Here is a 20,271-nt window from a genome sequence, read left to right as displayed (position 1 = left end):
CTGTGTACAGTACTCCAAGTGAGGTCTCACCAGTGTTCTGTACAATGGCATGAGCACTTCCCTCTTTCTACTGCTAATACCTCTCCCTATACAACCAAGCATTCTGCTAGCATTTCCTGCTGCTCTATTACATTGTCTGCCTACCTTTAAGTCATCAGAAATAATCACCCCTAAATCCCTTTCCTCAGATGTTGAGGCTAGGACTCTATCAAATATTCTGTACTCTGCCCTTGGGTTTTTACGTCCAAGATGCATTATCTTGCACTTATCCACATTAAATGTCAGTTGCCACAACTCTGACCATTTTTCTAGTTTACCTAAATCATTTTCCATTTGGCTTATCCCTCCTGGAACATCAACCCTGTTACATATCTTAGTATCATCCACAAAAAGACACACCTTACCATCAAGACCTTCTGCAATATCACTAATAAAAATATTAAAGAGAATGGGTCCAAGTACAGATCCCTGAGGTACCCCACTGGCGACAAGCCCAAGCTTCGAATATACTCCATTGACTACAACCCTCTGTTGCCTGTCACTCAGCCACTGCCTTACCCATTCAACAATATTGGAATCACAACTCAAAGATTGTAGTTTGTTGATAAGCCTTCTATGTGCAACAGTGTCAAAAGCCTTACTGAAATCGAGGTAAGCAATGTCTACTGCACCACCCTGATCTATAATTTTAGTTACCCAATCAAAAAAATCAATAAGATTAGTTTGGCATGATCTCCCTGAAGTAAACCCATGTTGTCTCTGATCTTGAAATCCATGTGTTTTTAGATGTTCAACAATCCTATCCTTTAACATGGTTTCCATCACTTTCCCCACTACTGAAGTTAGGCTTACTGGCCTATAGTTGCCCGACTCCTCCCTATTACCTTTCTTGTGAATGGGCACAACATTCGCTAACTTCCAATCTTCTGGGACTACTCCTGTTATCAATGATTGGTTAAATAAATCTGTTAATGGTTTTGTTAGTACACCACTAAGCTCTTTTAATAGCTTTGGGTGTATTCCATCAGGTCCCATTGACTTATTTGTCTTTACTTTTGACAGTTGAAATAGAACCTCTTCCTCTGTAAACTCACGTGTAATAAATGACTCATTTATCCTTTTTCTTAACTGTGGTCCCTTTCCTTCATTTTCATCTGTAAATACTGAACAAAAATATTCATTGAGGCAGTCAGCTAGACCTTTATCCTCATCTACATACCTTCCTTCTTTTGTTTTTAATCTAACTAATCCTTGTTTTACTTTTCTTTTCTCATTTATGTACCCCTTTTTTACTGACTGTGCTATTTTCTCTTCTGTGTGTGATTTGGAAGCTCTTATAACTTGCTTAGCCTCTTTCTGCCTAATCTTATAGGTCATTCTGTCTTCCTCACTCTGGGTTTTTATATAATTACTAAATGCTAACTTTTTGTTTTTTTACTATTTTGGCTATATTCTGTGGAGTACCACAGTGGTTTCTTGAATTTTTTGCTTTTACTGACAAGCCTAATGCAATTTTCTGTTGCCTTCAGTAGTGCAACTTTTAAATAATCCCATTTCTTTTGGACTCCATTTAAATTGCTCCAGTCTGATAATGACTCCTTTACACATATTCTAATTTTGGAAAAGTCTGTTTTTCTAAAGTCTAAAACTTTTGTTTTTGTGTGGTGTGACTCAGTCATTGTTCTTATATTAAACCACACTGACTGATGATCACTGGATCCTAAACTTTCACCAACAGTAATATCTGATACCAAATCTCCATTTGTTAACACTAAATCTAGTATGGCCTCTTTACGAGTTGGCTCCTCAACGACTTGTTTTAGAGACAATCCCAGTAGGGAGTTTAGAATATGTGTGCTCCTGGCACAAGTAGCTATTTTTGTTTTCCAATTTACATCAGGAAGATTAACCCCTTAACGACCGCTGACGGTTCAGGACCGTCAGCGGTAAAACGTGCGTTTGGACCGCTGACGGTCCTGAACCGTCATAACGGTTTTGGGCTACTTACCTGATCGCCGTCGGTCCCACGGCGGCGATCAGCTCTCCTCCCGGTCCAGGGGGGTTGCCTGTCTGCCCAGGCAGTCCCCCCTCGGCAGATCAGGACCCCACGGCCATGTGATCACTTGATCACATGACCGCAATAGGGGTCTGTGTATCTGCCTGCAGGGGGACTGTCTGTGCTGACAGGCAGTCTCCCTGCAAGTGAAAAATCCAAAATAAAGTGTAAAAAAAAAATCTGTGTAAAAAAAAAAAAATAATATGTGTATATATATGCTATATATACATGTATTATATCTATATATACCTATATATAATATATGTATATATATCATATATATAATGTCACACTAAGTGTATTTTTATATTTATATATACGTATATAATTATAAAAATACACTTATATTTAAATTACACACGAATATATACAATATATATAATAACTATATATATGGTATATATATATATTATTATAAAATACAAATAATATGTTAATAAAAATAAATAACAAAAAATAAAAATAATTTTTAATAATTAAAAAAAAATTATATATATATATTCAGTTTTATTCTAACAGTATTTTGATATTGATATATATATATTTATATCAAAATACACTTAGAATGTAATGATATATATATCTATGTATAAATAAATAAATAAAAATAATACGAAATATACATATGTCCACATACATAATTACATAAATAATTTCATAAATATACACGTAGACGTCAAATATATAAATATGTATATATATTAAAATTCTACGTGCATATTTATGTAATATTTTTACCTAATTAAGTAATTTTAATGATTGCAATTTGAGGGACCTGCCTGCCAACCCAGGCCAAAAGTCCAGATAATTTAATTTGCTAGCACTGTGTTTAACCCTGTAACTTTCTATGACACCCTAAATCCTGTACATGGGGGTACTGTTTTACTCGGGAGACTTCGCTGAACACAAATATTAGTGTTTCAAAACAGTAAAACATATCACAGCGATGATATTGTCAGTGAAAGTGAAGTTTTTTGCATTTTTCACACACAAACAGCTCTTTCACTGAGGATATTATTGCTGTGATATATTTTACTGTTCTGATACACTAATATTTGTGTTCAGCGAAGTCTCCTGAGTATAACAGTACCCCACATGTAGAGGTTTTATAGTGTTTGTGAAAGTTACAGGGTCAAATATAAGGCTTGATTTTACTTTTTTTTTTTTTATTGAAATTTGTCAGATTGGTTAGGTTGCCTTTGAGAGCGTATGGTAGCCAAGGAATGAGAATTAGCCCCATGATGGCATACCATTTGCAAAAGAAGACAACCCAAGGTATTGCAAATGGGGTATGTTCAGCTTTTTTTAGTAGCCACTTAGTCACAAACACCGGCCAAAGTTAGCGTTTTTTGCATTTTTAACACACAAACAAATATAAATGCTAACTTTGGCCAGTGTTTGTGACTAGGTGGCTACTAAAAAAAACTGGACATACCCCATTTTGAATACCCTGGGTTGTCTACTTTAAAAAATATGTACATGTTAGGTGTGTTTCAGGGATTTATGACAGATAACGGTGTAACAATGTCACTATTGATACATTTAAAATATATATATATTGAAACAGCAATTTCCTACTTGTATTTATAGGCCTATAACTTGCAAAAAAAAGCAATAAAGCATGTAAACACTGGGTGTTTTTAAACTCGGGACAAAATTTTGAATCTATTTAGCAGTTTTTTTCATTAGCTTTTGTAGATAAGTAAAAGATTTTTCAAGTAAAAGTCCAAAAACATGTTTTTTTTTTTTATTTTTCACCATATTTTATTATTTTTTTTAAATACAATATATGACATAATATATATACTGGTATGTAAAGAAAGCCCTTCTTGTCGTGAAAAAAACAGTATATAACTTGTATGGGAACCGTAAATGAGAGAGCGGAAAATTACAGCTAAACACAAACACCACAAAAGTGTTAAAACTGCTCTGGTCCTTAACGTACAAACATCGCAAAAACAGGCCGGTCCTGAAGGGGTTAAAGTCACCCATGATGATAACTTCCCCCTTCATTGTCATTTTAGCTATTTCTTCAACTAGTAGATTATCTAACTCTTCAATTTGTCCTGGGGGCCTATATATCACACCTACACGAGTTACTGTGTGATTACCAAATTCTAACGTAACCCAAACTGACTCTATGTTCGCCTCACTAACCTTTATTAGGCTAGATTTTATGCTATTCTTTACATACAGGGCCACCCCTCCCCCTTTCTTGCCTTCCCTGTCTTTTCTATATAAAGAGTACCCTGGTATTGCTATGTCCCAGTCATTTTTCTCATTATACCATGTCTCAGTAACAGCGACTAAATCTACACTATCAGTTGCCATTATTGCCACAAGTTCATGGATCTTATTCCCTAAACTGCGAGCATTTGTAGACATGACTCTAAGCTTATCATTTTTTAACACACTTGCTACAGGCACCTTCTGTCCTTGTTTTGGGGGACAATTGGATTGATGTTTTATCACCCTTTTGCCCCCCCCTCCTAGTTTAAATACATCCTAGCAAAACCTCTGAACTGCTCACTGAGAACATTTGTTCCCTTTTGAGAAAGATGCAAACCATCTTTTTTGTACAGTTTATTTCCATTCCAAATAGAGCTACCATGAGCAATAAAGCCAAATCCTTGCTCCCGACACCATTCACCAAGCCACAAGTTAAAGTCCCTAATACGCATCCGCCTGTCATTCTGAGTGTTATGCACAGGCAGAACTTCAGAGAATGACAATGTGGAAGCAACCTGCCGTATATCATTGGCAAAAACACTAAAAACTTCCTTAACCTCTGAAACCTCATTGCAAGCGAAGTCATTTGTCCCTAAATGGACAAGTACATCCAATTCCCCTTCCTGCTTTGCTTGCTTAACAATATTACAGATACGTCTCCTGTCTCTGTGAGCAGTAGCTCCGGGAAGACACCTCACAAGACCACCATTGTCCATCTCCACACCTCTTATGATGGAATCCCCCACCAACAACTGCTTTCTATTAGGCCTCACCATAGTCTTCAAGCCTCTCTGCACAACACCACTAGCCTCAGTGCCTCTCTGCACAACACCACTAGCCTCAATGCCTCTCTTCACAACACCACTAGCCTCAATGCCTCTCTTCACAACACCACTAGCCTCAGTGCCTCTCTTCACAACACCACTAGCCTCAGTGCCTCTCTGCACAACACCACTAGCCTCAGTGCCTCTCTGCACAACACCACTAGCCTCAGTGTCTCTCTGCACAACACCACTAGCCTCAGTGCCTCTCTGCACAACACCACTAGCCTCAGTGCCTCTCTGCACAACACCACTAGCCTCAGTGCCTCTCTGCACAACACCACTAGCCTCAGTGCCTCTCTGCACAACACCACTAGCCTCAGTGCCTCTCTGCACAACACCACTAGCCTCAGTGCCTCTCTGCACAACACCACTAGCCTCAGTGCCTCTCTGCACAACACCACTAGCCTCAGTGCCTCTCTGCACAACACCACTAGCCTCAGTGCCTCTCTGCACAACACCACTAGCCTCAGTGCCTCTCTGCACAACACCACTAGCCTCAGTGCCTCTCTGCACAACACCACTAGCCTCAGTGCCTCTCTGCATAACACCACTAGCCTCAGTGCCTCTCTGCACAACACCACTAGCCCCAGTGCCTCTCTCCACGACACCACTACACTCTGAAAGTGCAGAAAATGAATTATGTAGAGCAACAGACTGTGCAATATGCCTTTTATCCACAACTCCAAGTCTACCAGATCCTACAGTAATCCATCTGCCATTCCTAGTATGTCTCTGCGGCAGTGGCTTTGCAGCAGTTCCAGCCTGAGTTTGTTTACCAGATAATTTACAAATCTCAGACTTCAAAAATACAATCTCCTGCCGCAAAATAGAGAACTGTCTACAGATTAGACAACAACCAAACCTCCAAAAAGTGGAACGTGAAACAAATGCAAAGCAACTATTACACTGAACTAAGTCTGCCATTCCAATGAGGTGAATAATTTAAATCAAACAAACCTTAACTTTTTATTTATCCTCCTGAATACCTCGGATTACCTCCAGGTCATCTCCAGAATATCTCCAACCACACACACACTTAGAAGCAACACTTAGATGAAGCAACCAAGCTCTACCAGACAGGCACTAGAGGCACCTCCGGGTCGTTAGGCAACTTTTAGTAGTCTGACGCTGGATGTACTCACGCTTTGCAGTGTCAGCTAAAACCCCGTAGGAAAGCATTGAAAGGTTATTGCACATACGCGATTAAACACTGTGCTGCACCAATCAGCATCTCCACATAGAGATACACTGAATCAATGAATTCCTATGGGGATCTTTTAGCGCCTCTGAAAAGGCAGTGTTTACATTGAAAAGCCTGCAGGGAAAGACTATAGACACCAGAACCACTATATGGACTGTATGGGTTCTGGTGACTATAGAGTCCCTTTAAGAGTTGTATTTTTGTCGTTGAAAATAATGCTTTGTTAGTTTAAAAAAAGGGGGTGGGGGGGTACATTAAGTTTTTTTTCTTCCTCTTTTTAAAGTAAACAAAATACAGATTTTCTCCTTGATCCCCCCACCACAATATTGACACCTGACACACACTACACCACACACACACACACACACTACACCCCCTCACACACACGCAGCACCCCTCACAAAAAACACTATACCCCCCACACACACAGCACCCCCTCACACACACAGCACCCCCTCACACACACAGCAACCCTTAAACAAACACACAACATCCCTTACACAAACACACAGCACCCCTCGCACAAACACACCGCATTCTTCACACACACACAGAACCCCTCACACAAACACACTATACCCCTCACACACACACACTGCACTCCTCACACACACACACTGCACCCCACACACACACACTGCACCACACCCACTGCGAGCAGCAACATCAATACCAGCTAACATCACACAAAAGAGAAGCAGTTCCAGCCATCACATTAGGAGTGAGTCAGTTAAATGTTTGACCAAATAGAGCAATCTAATTATTAAGTTGATAATTTTGTATGACTGCGAATTATGTTTTAAATATCCAAATGGCCCTTGGCAGTTAAAAGGTTCCCCACACCTGATCTATAGTGTCTGGAGTTGCCTGACCGCGACCATGTGTGTGTGACTACCTGTGACTGTGTGTATCTGTCTGCCTGTGATTGTGTGATTCTGCCTGTAACTGTGTGTGTGTGACTGTCTGCCTGTAACCGTGTGTGTGTGACTGTATATGTGACTGTCTGCCTGTAACTGTGTTCAGGTCTGTCTGGCTACAACTGTGTGTGACTGCTTGTAAATGACTGTGTGTGTAACTGTCTGCCTGTCAGACTTTTGGCTTTCCCTCATCTTTGTGTCTGATTCTGTGTCCCTGATCTCGGCAAGTATTTTGACTATTCTTGGAGACGTTAAGTCCGGCCATACGTTATCCTTAGTCCTAGGTGTGACACAGTACTGTGTGCTGGATCAACTTGTAATCCTGACACACACAGACATAAGGTACAGGGGAAGAGTACGACATTCTGATACATTCAACACACAGACTGCTGTCCTCTTCCTATCCGGTGGTGCACTTCAGGTCCAGAATGTAAACTTCCGGTGCTGCAGCAATGTCTTGTGGCCAGTGGGGAACCCATCCTTGCTGTACACTGACTGGAGGTAATACAAGAGAAATATTCACCAGGTGTCACATAGTATAATGTCCCACGATGAAGTCTGCGGTAAAGTGTAATAGTTACGGTTTATTCCGCTTAGACTCCTGGGTAGAGTGGGATAAAGGTTCCAGGGTCACTGGGTAAAAGGAAAAAGAAGGAAAAAAAAGTACCTAAGTGGTAAAATAAGCTACTTTACATAAAGGAATGCCAGATTTTTATCTTATACTGAAGTGCCCAGAAATCCTTTACAACAATTCAGTTCAAATTCAGATAAAGAAAACATACATGCTTTTGGCTATATGAAAAAAACAACTTGCATAAGTTTCAGACCTGCAGCCTTTGCTAGTCCTCCCTTATCCTGTCCTAATGTGTTTTACACCCCACCTCCTATAGAATGTAAGCTCGATCGAGCAGGGTCCTCTTCAACCTATTGTTCCTGTAAGTTTATTTGTAATTGTCCTATTTATAGTTAAATCCCCTTCTTAATATTGTAAAGCGCTACGGAATCTGTTGGCGCTATATAAATTGCAATAATAATAATAATAATAATATCAGTCTGTCTTTGGTAATAAACCAATCAGAGGTATCTCATTGAGACACACGTTCAGGGCTTTTGTAGCGGACCACGGGTAACCCAACTGGTTACCTCAGCTAATACCTTCACTCAGCCACTCTGGAACCATCAACACAAGTAAATCCCAATTCCCCCGGTAACCAGATGAAACACACGGCTTTTATGCCAAGTCCCCTACAAGGGGCTTACAACACAATAAAACAGGGGTTTCAATCCCAGGATCCTCTGTGCCTGAGAGATAATTGAGTGAGAAAAAAAACTCTGATTTAATTATCTCTCAGGTACAGAAAATCCAACAAAATATACTGTACCCCAAAAGTGTCCCCACCATACATAGGAACCCCACAAAAAGTACATTCCCCGATAGCCCCGATTTGAGTGTATAACATATCCAAGAATCACTCAGATCAATTTGATGAAAAGGGAATGCCATTGAGGTGAAGTTTTGATCGGCCAGGCACGAGGCGCTAGCCCAAAACAGTTCCAGGGAAATAGGTGCCCTTAGCCGGTCTCCGTTCATGAGGTTCCTGTGCGAACACTGTGCAAAGGAATCTCTTTATTTCAGGATATTAAATCTCCCCCTATTTGGTAGTTCATATCTCCCGAACGTCGATTGTATTAGTGGTCGGGAAATACAATGGGCAGCGGTCTAAGTTTTACTGGCGTTCCTAGCCGAAAAGGGTTCCAGGCACTTGACGACTAAGTACCGCTGCCCACGTTCGGGAGACAAGATGGGTGCCATTTTTTTTTCCCCACGAGTTCAATTATATGAAATGGCGGCCACCCAGGGGAAGCGTTAATTAATTACTTCCCTTGCGGTTTTGCACTTAAGTGGCCGGTGTCAACGTTCTAATGGGGTACAGTGGTGGTCCTCGTTCGGAAGACGAAACAATTCCGTTCGTATAAAGTACTCCCGAACGGAAAAGGATGAAACATGCGAAATAAAATGTGAAAGTATATGAATGGGTGTAGGTTCTGCCACAGCTTTCTTATGTTCTCAATGAGCTGTAGTATAGATGCCAATTTCTATTGCAATCGTATATCGTTTAGATGTCTAAACGATAAATTAGATTTAGATGCCACCCAATCATCTAGATTTCGACGGGACAGTCCTGAATTTTTGGTCCTGTTCCCCTGATATAACTCCTCCTTTTGTGGATACCGGGTATCTGTCCCCAAAAAGTGTAATGTGAGTGCATCTTTAAACGTGTACAGACTGTACAGTTAAACCAGGGGCGGTGCAAGGATTTTTGCCACCCTAGGCAAAATAAAAAAATTGCCTCCCCACCCATTTGAAATCACAATGCCCCACCCATATGATCTGCCATATGAACCAACGCCAGTGCTTCACACAGTGTGTGTTTACATTAAAAAGCCTGCAGGGACAGGCTATATACACCAGAACCACTACATTAAGCTGCAGTGGTTCTGGGGACTATAGTTTCCCTTTAATGTGAGATAAATTAGAGATTAGTGCCACAAATAATAAACTAAATTGCCTACTTACAACCAGATGAGGATGATGATGGGCTCTTGTGGCAGTCTGGCTCCACTGGTCTGTTGTAGAACAGGCTCTCTGAAGGCTGTTTGTAACTGTGGTCGCACAAATCAATGTCCTGGGGAGTGGGAAGCAGCTCCATTTTTTGGTGCCCATTACACAGCTCAAGGTCTGGGCCCCAGGACCTGATGGGGTGTATACTTATGGTATGTAGTGTATAGGGATACCATTTTGTGTAGGTGATGCAGTGTGTGTGTGTGTGTGTGTGTAGTGGATACAGTGTGTTTTTGTGTAAGGGATAGAAAGCAGTGCGTGTTTCTGTTTAAGGGATGTATTGTGTTTTTCTGGTTGTGTGTAAGGGATGCATTGTGTGAATCTGTGTTTGTATGTCTAAGGGATGCAAGGTGTGTTTCTTTGTATAAAAGGGATGCAGTGTGTGTGTCTGTAAGGGGTGCATTGAGTGTCTGTAAGGGGTGCATTGAGTTTCTGTATGTGTGTAAGAGAAGTGTTTGTGTGTGTATGTGTAAGGCCATGCATTGTGTGTTTCTATGTATGTGTGCAAGGGATGCATTGTGTGTTTCTCTGTGTGTAAGGGAAGCATGGTGTGTTTCTGTGTGTGTAAGGATGCATTGTGTGTTTCTGTGTGTGTATAGGTAAACGGTGTGTGTGTGGAGTGAAAGAGAGATTTTGTGGGGTAGGATAGGGGCTACCAGTCCTACCAGCCCTTTTGTGCTTCTCTTTCCCCCCTTCCTCAGCCTCTCTCCCCTCGTCCCTTACTGCTCTCCCCTCCCATCCCTTAGAGCTCTACCCTCATGTCCCTTAGTGAGCTCCCCTGTCCCTTAGTGCGCTCCCTGCCCCCTTTCCTGTAGTGTGCTCCCCTCCTGTCTCTTAGAAGTCTCCCCTCCTGTCCCTTAGTGCTCTCCCGTCCATTAGAGCTCTCCCCTCCCGTCCCTTAGATCTCTCCCCTCCTGTCTCCTAGTGTTCTCTCCTACCTCCCCCCATCCCTTGGTGCTCCCGCCCATCCCTTAGTGTTCTCTCCTACCTCCCCATCCCTTGGTTCCCCCCTCCCTCCCCTCCCCCTTAGAGCTCTCCCCCTTACTGGTCTCTCCTCACCCTCCCTCCTCTCCCCCTTAGTGGTCTCTCCTCTCTCCCCTCCCCTCGTGGTTTCTCCTTTGCACCCCCCTCCCCCAGTGGTCTCTCCTCCCCCTTTTCCATTAGTCGTCTCTCCTCTCCCCTCTTTCCATTAGTGGTTTCTCCCCTCCTCCCCCCTTTACATTAGTGGTTTCTCTTCTCCCCCTCCACCCCCCTCCCTAAGTGGTCTCTCCTCTCCCCCCACCCCTCCCTCCCTTCGTGGGCACTCCTCACCTCCCGCAACCTTAGTGGTCTCTCCTCCAACCCCCTGCCTCTCTTAGTGGTCTCTCCCCACCCCCCTCCCCCTACCTCTGTGGTCTCTCCTCACCCTCCCATAGTGGACTCTCCTCCACCCCCCTCCCTCCCCTAGTGGTCTCTCCTACAACCCCCTTCCCTCCCTCAGTGGACTCTCTCACTCCCCAACCTCTATTGTAGCGTGGCTGAGCTCCGGTCCGGTCACTATGTTTGGTTGATATATTTCTTGTAGAATATACAGCTGCATCCCTACTTTTTCCATAGACATATTTTGCTATTGTGGTAACCAGCTGGGAGAGGTGCCTTGGGAAGCTTTTCTTCATTGAGCTAAGATGAGAGATGGATCGGCTACTCTTGAACGGGGCACTGATTCAGCTATTCCCAGACCTCTCCCCAGCGATGCTGGCTTACCGCAGGGCCATGCACCCACTTACAAGGATCCTACAATCCAATAAACTCCGATATCACTGGACTTTTCTGTAGCGGAGGGCAATGGTAAAATCCCCGATATCCGCTGGTTACACAGGTACATCCACAGTCAGCGCTGAAAAGTAAGACAAGTTCCCCAACCCTCCCAATAACCGGACGAAACACAGTCTGGGAGTCAACTAACTGCTTTATTCACAGACTTCCATATTTATGCAGTTCCCCTTGCAAGGGGTCTCCTTACAGATAGTACAGGGAAGTTCTCCCATCAGGCAACAGGATTATCCCAACAGGCATTGCTGCACGAGAGGGATACTCCCACTAAAATGGACGATTAAGTGGATTATCCCCTCGTGCAGCAAAACCGGCAATTTATACAGAAATATATATTTTACACAATTTTACTCGCTTTTAGACGAATGACCGTTCGGTAGATAGCTGGGGTCGGCGGGCACATTTAGTGAGAATACCGCTCCGATCCCAGCTAAACTAACCGAACGCCGCACTAAATACATTAAAACATCGAGTTCGGTTTAAAAGTACCGAACATCGATGGGGAACAGAATGTGCCGAACGCGGAACTCCCGAACGCTCGGGAAGTCCAGCGGTGTTCGGATCATTGAGTAGCCGTTTTCAGTTCCAGGCTCTCGACGACCGAACACCGCTGCAGAGACAAAGGATCCAAGATGGCCGACCGCCGCATGGTCGGTAGCCGAACGACGGCCACCTAGGAGAGCCCTTAATGACCGATTGCAACATTGTTGCAATCGGTTAATTGGTGCCACACGACTTGTGAGTGGGTGGTCTACCTGGGGAGCCCGCATTCGTATGGTGAACGGCCCGGATAGCCGTGTTTCGTCGAACGAAAGGTTTTGTATGCTGGCAGCGTACGGCTGCCAGCATGCGAACGGCCATAATACATTACATACACAGTTTAACATACACAGTACACATTCAGCCTACGGACAACCTTTAGTAACTATAGTCCAGAAGTGGCTAGGTTTGCCACATTTTCCAACTAGCATACAAATCTTTACACCGGCAGGCCCCTTCCTGGTGAGAGAAGCAGAAGATCTGCCGGAGCTGACACGGGAGCTGCAACTCCCCCCGATCCAGATGCCATGGCCGGACCAACTGGCCTTTTACTCACTTTCTACAAACAACCAATCACTCCAACCGAGGCCGCAAAGACAGCGACGGGGTCGACAACAGGCGATGCGCCCGTCCGGGACCTCGACGTAGACCACCAAGAATAGTGCCTAGACCCGTGCACCGTGGGCCCGATCCCGCCGGAGCCCAAGGCCCACCCTCATCATATACAAGCCGGACGATTGGCCGCAGGTAATGCCGCCCCGCGACCCCCGGACGCCATGCCCCAGATGAGCCCAGTACTCACCGGGATCTCCTGATGCCATCTTGGCACACGAGGGAGGGACTGGACTGCAGTGACTCTATGTCCCTAGGCACACAGCTATGGCGGACCACCGAGGATCCATACTTGCACGCTGGGGGCTGAAAAGGCCTTGTCCCGGCGGAATTGCCCATCCCGGCAGCCAGGACTGTAATTACCGCATAGCCGAGACAGGGGGGTCCGGGGCAGTGGGTGGAGGGAGGGACGCTGGGGGGGAGAGCGGGGGTCTGTGTCCTAGCCGGGCAGGGTCGGGGGGTCCACCTCCCCGCAGCATGATGACCCTGTAGGAGAGTGCGCGGGGGGGGGGTGCCCAGGCCCTCGAGGGGGGGAGGGAACGGTAGGGGACTTAGGCCATAATGGCAAACGCATATGAACAGCTGGGAACAGGGGGAACAGCTGGGGCGGAGGGGGGGAACGGGCTTCAGTAGAATAAATTGGGGGAGTAGTCCAGCTCGGGATAAAAGGATAAAATATATAGTGCTCACTGTATAGTTGATAAAATGTTGAAACAGAATAAAATATACTCACGGTATATGGAGATGCTACTAGGATTATCACCTGCATATTTGGACTATTTATATTCGGACTATAAGGTATCGCTACTCTCCAGTATTCTCAATATTTTTTATTCACTTGTTTCACTCTCCATTGTACTCTAAGGGGCTTAGAGGGGATTCCCCTTTTCTATAGGTGTGCTGCCTTATTGTCATATTCCCTGTTTTTCTATCAGCGCTGAACCTCCTTCCTGATCTTGATTACATGCCAATGTAATGCTTGTTTACTCACACATGTTTAAATGTTCAACTGTTTAACATGTATACCCCCACATGTTCATACTTCCGGAACTACTAGAGATTCGACATGCAACAAGACTAAATGGCCCTAGGGCTAAGTTTTATACGGCGACGAACACCTAGACTACTGACACACATAACGAACCACTAGGGGACGGCACAGGAAATGAAACCTAGTACCTAGAGGACTGGTGCCACAACAGACCTCACACTCACGAGCACAGTTTAGTGGCTCGTGACCTCCTTCGACCCCCGAAAGGAAGGGGCATACAATTCTGGGCAGGGAGTCACCTTAACCCCCTGGTGGGAGGGTGACTAGCCCCTCCCTGGCCGCCCACACCTAGACAGCGATCAGACAGACGCTGGTTCATTACCGACGGACTACCTATACCTCCCTTTCTCTTAGATTTGCTACTCATAGCCTGATACCCTGAGGTCCCCTAAGAGAACTGACACCATGTCAATACGCCAAGCAGATCTACTCATGACCACTATAAACGCAAGGGGTCTAAACAAACCCGAGAAACGTTCGAGCGCCCTGAGAGATTTCCACAAATCTAGGTTAGACGTGATATACATCCAGGAAACGCATTTTAAAGAAGGGCTCAGGCCAAAAATGACAGATCAGGGATACTATAGCGACTACAGGGCAAGCAAAGCGAGAGGGGTCGCCAAACTAATTCATAAACGGGTGCCATTCTACGAAACAGAGACCAAGACAGACCCCGACGGACGATACTTGTTCTTGAAGGGCACCATAGCTGGAACCACATACACAATCGCAAACATATATGCTCCCAACCAACAGCACTATAGGTTCCTAACCCGCACCCTACACATACTACGAACCTTCACGGAGGGCATTTTGATCTTAGGGGGGACTTCGACATAACCATGGACCCCGAATGGGACTCGTCCTCCAGGACATCCAAGGTCCCGACACAACACCTAACCCTAATAAAAGCCTTACTAAAACGCTCACAATTGATAGATTGCTGGAGGGCACACCACCCAGATGAAAGGGACTACACGTTCTTGTCCCAACCACACAACACATAATCACGACTAGACTATTTCTTCACGACACACCATCACCTAACCCTGGTAAAAACAGAGGAGCAGGGAACAGCGACGTGGTCTGACCATGGTCTGACACTTACTCTCTCCTCACCGCTATATAGACCCAGGGTCTCCATCTGGAGATTGAACGACTACATGCTGTCTCTACCAGACGTCCTGACGGAGACAGATAAGATACTGAAAGATTACTTCACAACTAACACACCAGACCAGACCTCACCCACATACATATGGGAGGCACATAAGTGCGTGATAAGGGGCCACCTTATACAAAAAGGGACCTGGCTAAAGCGACAAAGAGAGGGGCGCATTACGGCGCTTATACAAGAAATACAGACAACAGATGAATCTAACAAAAGGGACAGACTCCCCATACACCAGGCTAAACTACTCCTGTTGAGAAGGGAACTGACCACACTCCTGAATGCCAGACACCATAGAGAAGCAGCACGACATAAAGCATTCTTTGAGGCACACAGCAACAAAAGTGGAAAACTCCTAGCGAGAATGCTGGGCAAACGTAGACAGCAGACATATATATAAAGAATCCGAGATAGAAATGGGATAGTACACCGCCCCCCCCCCCCACCAAAATTCAAGAAGTCATACGCTCTTACTACAAAGACCTCTACTCCCTACCAAGTCCACGAGATGCACAATCGCGAGCCAACCTCATGACTCGGTTAAATGACTTCCTCCAAACACGCACACGCACATAAAACGAGAGGTAGCAGAAGCGCTAGAGGAACCCATCGCTGTTGAAGAAATAGCGATGGCAGTCAAAGCCTCCAGGCGGGTAAAAGCCCGGGCCCCGATGGTCTCCCATTACGCTACTACAAAAGCTTTGCAGAGACCTTATATGCGCCAATGCTAGCCTCTTTCAACGCGCTTAGGGAAGGGCACCATCTGCCCACGCAGTCCCTAATGGCACATATCACGCTCATCCCAAAAGAAGGGAAGGACTGAGACTACTGTAATAACTACAGACCCATATCCCTTTATAAACAGCAACATGAAGCTACTAGCGAAAATACTGGCGACCCGCCTTCAGCTGCACATCACCGCCCTGGTGCACTCGGACAAGGTGGGGTTCGTGATGGGGCGGGAGGCCAGGGACAATACAATCAGAGCATTGTCGATAGCCCATGGGGAGCCGGCGGGGGTCGGGGGCCTTCTCCTGCTATCCACGGATGCGGAGAAGACCTTCGACAGGATCGGGTGGACCTACCTGTTCCAGGCCCTTACACACCTTGGCATGGGGGCACACATGAGAGGCTGGATAGAGGCAATATATCGACAACCCAAAGCCCAAATCATCGTAAATGGAGCACTTACAGAAGACTTCACAATACAAAACGGCACCCGCCAGGGATGCCCCCTGTCGCCAATTCTTTTTGTTTTAGCTTTAGAGCCATTTTTACAAGCAATCAGAAATAACCAGGATATCACAGGGATAGAAAAAGGCAACATACAACACAAGGTTGCGGCATTCGCCAACGACCTTCTCTTTTTTGTCTCAAACCCCGAAATCTCACTCCCGAACCTAATTAAGGCCTTTAGGGAATACGGAGAGATATCAAATATGAAAATAAATTTTGCTAAGTCGTATATTCTTAACATCTCAATACCCCAACATCGGGAACCACCACTGCGCCAGAGCTTCTCGTTCCAATGGGCAGACTCTAAAATCAGATACCTGGGCATCTGGCTCACCAGAAATAGCTCAGACCACTTTAAAGACAACTTTGCCCAGATGCTGTCCATCCTCAGGAGGGATGCGGGGGAATGGTCATACCCCCACATCTCCTAGTTCGGCCATGTCCAGGTCAAAAAATTTAACTTACTAACACGGCTGTTATATTTGATGCAGACAATACCCATACGAATCCCTAGGACCTATTTTGGAACCCTACATAGGATCTTGAGAGAATACGTCTGGAAAGGGAAGAGGCCCAGGCTTAAATTCTCACAACTCACACAACCCAGGGAGCGTGGAGGCATGGCACTGCCAGATTTCCACCTCTACTATGTAGCATGCCACCTCCTTAGAATACTGGAATGGTCGAAACTTAATGTCCACAAACAATGTGTGACGAGACCAATCTCGCCACATTGCATTGGAGGAGCCTGGTTGCCCGCCTGCTGCCTTTGGACTATGGCCCTGGGAGATTGGGCCCTTTTAAAAAACGTATTCGGCCCTAACAGAGTGCATGTCACTCATTTTGGCCCTTTAAACACAGTGGGGTCATTCGGTACTTGCCCTGTGTGAGCGGTGATACCCCCAGATAGTTATGCCATGGAGCCTATTCATATAATGAAAGACTATGGGAAAGACTTTGGCTCCATGGCAATTAAACTGTATTTGTGTGGTCTGCGTGCCATTCACCTAATAATGTGCACTCAGACCTGAGCTATCTGGGGATATGTAACATGTCTGTGTTTGGTGTAATAAAACTGACTTTATATATTTTAAAACATATTCCTGTATTTAGGTCCCCACATGTGTAATGGAGTTTTGTCTTTGACCTGGGAGATAATTGGATTACTTCTCCAATTATCTCCAGGGCAGAAGGGAGGAAACCAGGATGCATTGTGGGGATGTTTTACTGCCAGCCAGGGGGAACAAAAGATACTTTTACTAACTTTTGAACCCCTGGTCTGATTCATGCCATTTTTTTAATATGTTGTTCCCTTGAATGGATTGATTGTGGATATGTATTTTTATGTGAATGTGATGTTTGGTTTTAAAGTTACAGAGTTTGTGTGGAAACTGTATTTTTACTGTATGTATAATGGGATTATGTGTCACACTAAGGGGAGGGGATGTGTGGGTTGCACCCGTGATACTATTGGTTATTTTATGCCTCCCCCTGGGTGTGGCCTGTATGTGTACACTTGTAATAAAAACCAGGCTGGGTGTGCCAGCACCTGAGACCACTGCTTGACCCTCAACACAGAGCCTTGTCTCGTTCTTGGGGGGATTCACTGTATGCTGCTGGAGATTGATTGCTAGGAGTGTAAGCTGATGTATGCTTTTCCTGTTCGTCTGCTAGCAGCTATTCGTGAGGTTCCAGTTTGGAGTGCTACCTTATTCCCTTGTATGCAGTTCGGGAGTTTGGTGCATTCACTTATATCCGAATTCGTGAGTTTGGGTGCTTTTACAGTAGCTGTGCCTGTCTGTGAAAAGGGGATTATCGCCTAAACGGATTTTTACCCCTTTTCTGCTGAAACGGTCTGTAACACAATGGAAAACAGTGGAGGAGGCAGAATTGGGGATCCCCATAGCACTTGCCCTGTGGTTACCAAGGGGGAGATGGGAAAAGGCACCCATCTACGTGGGAAATACCCTACAAGTATGGCACGGTATAGCAGACAGAGCCGGCCTTGCCCCGTACCCGTCACCTCTGCTCCCCCAGATGCATAACGTGGATTTCCCACCAGGACTCGACCCGCTAGCACTCAGAAGCATTATCCCAGACCTACTACCTAGGCTCCACCACATCCACATACCGACGGGTCGGGAGACCCTCTCAGATCTCGTAGGAGGACGGACCCCGACCTTCATACAGAAGTTCACATATGCACAACTGACAAGCTATCTTAATACTCTACCTCAGGGAAGGGCTCTGCGACGTACCCCCACAGAGTTTGAGCAACTATGTCTCGACCCGGAACCACTTCCACATGGGATATCCATATTATATGGCTTGCTACAAAAACAGATCCCAGTAGAGACACCTAGGTTTAAGGGGAAAGGGGAAAAGGGGAAAGGGGAAACGGCCTTGAACCAAAAACTCAGCGACGGGGAATGGGACAAAATATGCACATTAACACACCACTGTGCAGTCTTTAGCAGACACCAGAAGACCGCATATAAACTACTCACACAATGCTACCGCACTCCGGACATCTTACACAACATGCACCCAGATCACTCCACACGATGCTGGAGATGCGGGACAGGGACAGGGACGCACATACACATCTGGTGGTACTGTGAGAAGATACAACCCTTCTGGCGAGGGATACATAAAATGCTACAGACATTCTCGGGGCAACCACCACCTTTTGACCCATCGGCAATGCTCCTACACCACACTACCGTAACTAGCAACAAATACAAAAGATCACTAACTATACGGATACTAAATATAGCAAAACAACTCATTCCCCAACACCGCAGGAACACAGAGGCACCTACACTTCGGGAATGGTTTGCACAAATGGAAGACCTCAGGGTGACGGAAGACATACACATGAAAACTACAGATAGGGCACAACAATACCTGGACATCTGGACACACTGGATACTGACAACGACAGGGGACAAATTCGCGGATGCACTCGGGGAGACGGGTCAACCCTAGAGACCCCTGACTTAAATGTCCCATGACGACACAATGCACTCTAATCACCTGAGACCTGTGAGTCTATCAAAATGCTCAACTAGGAAAGACAGGGGCCTGTGCGCCTCCACTCACAAAACCTACCGAAGGACCTGTGAGTCCTGCCCAAACACACGCTCCGAAATGTTCAAAACTGTTCATCGATTTTGTTTCGGTTACTAAGAGACCTATTTAAATTATATTACCTGGCTATTTGATATATATTTACAAACGTAATGTTTTAGTGACTAGCAGAGACCTGCGCGTCCCGTAGAGATTTAATGCGACACAAGAACGAGAGACCTGCGAGTCTACCACAAATATTTCTCAGAAAGAAAAAAGGGCCTGCGTGCCTCAGTTTATAACAACCTTTGGGAGACCAACGAGTCTCACCTTTACAAATGTTGAATGCTGTTCACCATTGTAATGATTTCTGCAAAATATATACGTAATAATAAAATTATATTTACAAAAAAAATTAAGATTAGAATGCTATTTATATTTCTTTTATTATGGCATATGCGATACGGGGTACAGAATAGAAAGAGGAGGCATTGTGGGGTAACACGAGTTGACGATAACAAGATAGTGAACAATACACCTCTAAGAAAGACTGCCATATTTTTTGTTTTTTAGAAACGTCATATAAACAGATTAATACAAGCTTGGTTAATAAAATAAAAATAAAATAATAATAAAGGTACTTGTTGCTGAACAGTGCTAGATCAGCTACGCATGTAATGCCATGACAGATGAAACAGTTGCGTTTTTTCCCATTTAAAGATTTAAAGAGACAGGCTGAACCATAGATTGTTTAGTAAGACTTAGAACACAACAGGCTAGCGATCATATGTTAGTAAGAGGTAGGTCATACAGGCTTAATACGATCATTAATGTACAGTAATCTAAGTGTTTTACACTGTACTGAGCATACGACTTTCCTGTCTTGAACATGAACTGGCTGACCAGGCGAAGGGGGTAGTCACATTAACC

General features: G+C 44.8%; 1 protein-coding gene across 1 annotated transcript in view; it reads left to right on the top strand.

Moving 5' to 3' along the window:
- The first annotated feature begins 7,679 nt into the window (after nucleotides 1-7,679).
- YBEY (ybeY metalloendoribonuclease) overlaps nucleotides 7,680-20,271 on the top strand; it is an 80,229-nt gene continuing 67,637 nt past the window's right edge. Inside the window, exon 1 of the mRNA XM_063430045.1 lies at nucleotides 7,680-7,728. The gene's annotated coding sequence lies outside the window, so the exon portion shown is untranslated. The remainder of the gene's footprint in view (nucleotides 7,729-20,271) is intronic.

The sequence above is a fragment of the Pelobates fuscus genome, chromosome 8 (genome assembly GCF_036172605.1).
Source record: "Pelobates fuscus isolate aPelFus1 chromosome 8, aPelFus1.pri, whole genome shotgun sequence".
NCBI classification, from domain to species: domain Eukaryota; kingdom Metazoa; phylum Chordata; class Amphibia; order Anura; family Pelobatidae; genus Pelobates; species Pelobates fuscus.
The sequence above is the reverse complement of the archived record's forward strand: the minus strand, read 5'-3'. Positions and strand labels throughout refer to the sequence as shown.